Source organism: Hibiscus syriacus, unplaced genomic scaffold (assembly GCF_006381635.1).
Source record: "Hibiscus syriacus cultivar Baekdansim isolate YM2019G1 unplaced genomic scaffold, ASM638163v2 tig00111473_pilon, whole genome shotgun sequence".
Lineage (NCBI taxonomy): Eukaryota > Viridiplantae > Streptophyta > Magnoliopsida > Malvales > Malvaceae > Hibiscus > Hibiscus syriacus.
The window spans coordinates 503,047-507,762 of NW_024063101.1; positions in this window are offsets into that span (position 1 = coordinate 503,047).

Genomic DNA, 4,716 nt, shown 5'->3' on the forward strand with positions numbered 1-4,716 from the left:
CAATTCACGTCTTAAGTTATTTCCAGGCAAACTAAAATCATGATGGCCAGGACCATTCGTCGTACACCAAGTCCATGACAATGAAGCAATCAAAATCTAGAACCAAGATGATGGGTTAATCTTCAAGGTGAACGGGAAGAGGCTAAAGGAATACAAAGGAGCCCCAGTCAAGCGTGACAAGCCGGCATCAATGGCACATGATGCCCAAGAGTTTGCCTTACTTACTTAAATAAAATTTATTGACTGGGCAACGAAAATTTAAATTTTGTACAAAATTTGTTTACCTTATTTTATTTCTTTATCTATTGTAGGCATGCAGAGTACACATCGCAACATGGGGAGATGAAGCATGCATGAAAAGAAAGGAAACCCTAGGATGACATGGTTTAGACGGCAGAATTAAGAGGGAAAGAAATCTATTCCCCAACTTTATGTCTAATCACATATCCTACATTCAATGCAAAATATTTTCCCCGTGTGTAAGGTCAAAATTACCCCAAAACTATCCATTACTTTCCAAAAAAAAACCACCCGACTCCTTCTTCTTCATGTGACTTACTCTCTCTCTACCAAGCAAGAAAATTTTTCTTTCTCTCAACAAAATCTTCCCCATTGCCGCCACTGATTTCACCACACCAACCATGTACCATGGTAAGATCAAGAAAAGCCCCAGCCCCAACACCGAGTTTTGAATGTTTCCAAACAGCCGAACACAAAGCACACTTCAAAATCCTCCAAAAACGTCAAGTGCATTTTTAAGATGGATTCGTCTTTCCAGCTGAGGATGAAGAGTCATTTGGACCAGAGGTGATGAGCGTGATAAAGAAGCACAACTGGGAGAAGTTTGCTCGCCATCCCAAAGCGGTATCACCATCGATGGTGAGGGACTTCTATGCCCACCTCGAAGACCCATCTAACCACACGGTGTACGTCCGAGGGAAGCTCCTTCGATTTTCCCCTTCAGCACTCAATAAATACTTCAAGTTGGGGATAATATAGGAGTAGCACAAGAGATTCATGGCTGAGGCAGACCAGGAAACATACAACAAAATTCTTGAAGATCTTTGCTTCGGGTGGGCCAAGTTAGAAGGGAATTGCCCAATGAGAAAGAGAGTTGATCGTCGAGCCCTAAAACTAATTGTGAATTTGTGGAACCATTTTCTCAAGGGAAAGCTTAAGCCAATTTCTCACAACACAACTGTGCTCGTGAAAAGATTGATGCTCTTGCGATCAATAATATACGGGAGGAAGATTGATGTTGGCAAACTCATCTTCAAGCAAATCCACGAGTGCGCCAAAAGAAACTGGGGCAATCTATTGTTTCCTAACTTGATAATCATGCTATGCAGGAAAAAGAAAGTCCCCGAGCAGCCCTTTGAGGACTTCGTTAAATCCAAGGAGGGTATCACCAAGAAAAAGGTACCCGAGCTGATGAGTTTCGATGACAACACCCCGCATGAAGGTTTGGAGCGGGGAGCAAAATCTGTTGTCGCGGCCAGAATGGCTACAGTGGTTACACCCATACAAGAAACGCGTGAGAAGATAGGGAGTCTAAAGGATCACTTGGAGATTTATTTCAAGTATGTTAAGGCAAGGGACGCGCAGCTCAACGCCTTCTTCAAGGAGTTGCTCTCAAACACAACCGCCAATCTGTCGCCCTTCCCAGTGTCATCCTCAAATACAATGTTGGCAGCATCACATTCCATGCCTCGACATCAAATATCCCTTCAGAGGTTCCCCTAGGAGTACCCACATATGTGCCACCACTGGCAACCCATGTATCCCCCGTACCAGAGGAAGGCTAAGGCAATACAGAAGAGTTCCTCAGATCTTCATCTTTCTCAACCTCCGACAGTAGTCAAGATACCCCACCCAACTTCTTCTCTGATGAAGATTACACTCTAGTACCAAAGCAACCCCATCGTGGTCCTATTCAGTCCCCTGTCCGTCAAGCAACGCCAGTCCCAGCAGTAGCTCAAAGTCCAGCACCAGTCCCTGCACAACTGACTCCTACTGCCGAGCAACCAACTTCAGCACAAGCCTCGACCAGCAAGTAGCGCTACAAGCGAACAACAGGCCATATACTTCATTCTTCTTGCTTGACAATAGAAGCAGTAGACTTGGGATCCGAGAGTCCATCTCCTCCCAAACGACACCGAACGAGGGCATCCAGTCAAGCTACCCCACCATAGTAAGTTTCCATTTTAGTTTCCATTTTATTTTTTTATTTGCATACAATATCATGTAGTTTTAGTTCTCATTCATTGAGGATAATGCATCCCTCAAGTTTGGGGGAGGTATTGTGCCATATTTTGCCATACTTTGTTAAAAAGCAATTAATGATAATTGTTTGAAAATTTTAGTTGTAATGACATAAGCAGGTTAAGATTATTGTTAGGAATGAATTAGGGATGCCCAATGATGAATGCATAATTTGATTGTCTAGGCCAAAATTATTATAAGACTATCTAAAGAATGGAACCAACCCTAGGCATGATTCTTTGAAATTTACGAACACGATTGTATGTTATCCTTACTGTCGTAACCGTTTTTCGGTGGGACAATCGTTTAATTGTTTTAAAAAATAGTTACGACTTTAAATTTGGGAAAATCGGGTGATTTTGGATTAATTTGGAATAAATTGGATAGAGTCGCCATCGACCTTTGGGCTAGGTAGGTCAAATACCTAAAAATGTCTTTTAAAAACAATTTTGAGAAAAATCATTTTTAAAGACAAAAGACTAGTCTGCATTTACCAAAGATTCGATTAAAACGAGTTCGGGAGTCGGTTACACGTGTGAAGGATTAGCACCCCACAATGCCCAAAATTGGTACTGTGTCGTTTACACGTTATCGTAATGGTGGAAACCCTAAATTGAATATAAATTTAAAAATGATCCTTTTATCGAAGATTAATTTATTTTGAATTATTAATTAAAAGAGAAAATTCTTTAATACGAAAAGAAATCTCGACAGTAGCAATCCTTTGTCGGAAAAGCTATTTCATCTATTTCTTATTCATAAAAAAAATTCACCCTCATTAAAAAAATCAAATCAAATATAAATTGAAAAAGGACATTCACATAAAACAAAATAAATTGTTATATAAAACAAATTAAATCGTTAAATAATATCAAACAAAATAATTTTAACACTAATCATATACTGAAATACATGTAAGTAATATGATATATAAAATACATTATCTCACAATAAAAAAAACTATGATATGCATGTGGTAATATGCGCATGTACAAAATATATACATATAAGTCAAGGACTAATATATAAACATAGAATCATTGGAGACTAGAATATAAACAAATGAAACTAAGCATACTAGGTCATTAAAAAGACTAAATAATAATAGTATTACATTGGAAAGCTAAACAACAATAATTAGGACAAAAAAAAGTAGGAAATATTAACCAATAAAACACTAATATGCAAACAAACTACAAATAATTCATGGAACCCACCATTATTTTCACACACTATTCAAGATTTTGCTTTGATCTTTGTGCTTCATGAAATGTAATTTAAATACGTCCACAATGGAACTGAAAAGGAGTAAAAAAAAATTGTAGGCAAGTGCCGACAAGTTTTATAGCTACTTTATTTATATTTATAGGATAAAAATGTTTATATAAAATAATCATAAAATATGATCCTTTTATTTAATTGGTAATAAAATGAAATATGAATTGAAACTCAAAATATCTATCTACAAATGTGATGAGTTGAAATAAAAACTATTCATAATAAAAAAAATTAAATTTAATGATAATTTACCCAAAAAAATAAATGACAAAAATATAATAAACATAAACACTCTCAAGAAAAAAATGTAACATGGAAAAATTTAAAAGTTAAATGTCTAAATTCAGTAAAAATTAAATACACTAACTTGGGACCATAATTAAACATATATAAACTAATGAGACAAAATTATAAACATACAAACATTGATTTGATGACCTAAATAAATTACAAAGAAATATACAATGACCCGAATATCGAATAACCCTAAAAATTATAGTTAATCTAAATTTGGAAAATAACTAAATCAAGACAAACATAAAAGGCTAAATTAAAAATCATACCCTATAGATAGTCGTTTCAAAAACGCTTAACTTTGAGTAACTAAAAGCTAATTTTCTCTCTAACATTCGGTGGCTAAACAATAATTAACCCAAATATCTTTAAATATATTCTAACTAAACACTAAACCTAATCCTAAGTGTATTCTAACCCTCAGTCGTTTCTCTCTTCTTCCCATCTCATACTCATGACTTCTCCTCTTTTATTTCCTTTCATCTCACTCCCGAGAGTTCTGAAGCTCTCAACGCCGACCGCCATATGATGCAATCGATCAAGGTAACAACTAAGCCTCTCTTTATTTCTTATTTCTATATTTATTGATGTGAAAAAATGAAAAGAAACAAAACAAAAAACACAAATACCATTCACACTAGTAAAATAAATCGAAAGACCCTTTATTTTTCTGTATTTCCTGCGAAAATGAGTGAAGAACTCCCAATATTACATTACTTTCGAATAAAAAATAGCTAGAAAGTAGAAGCCAACCCCCTGTTACAATTCTTTTCCCCCAGTAGGAGCCAACCCCCTGTTACAATTCTTTTCCCCCCCTTCTGTTCGTATTTTCTCCTCCTCCTCTCAGTTGTTTATCGAGAGCCCCTCTTTATAGCTGTTCGA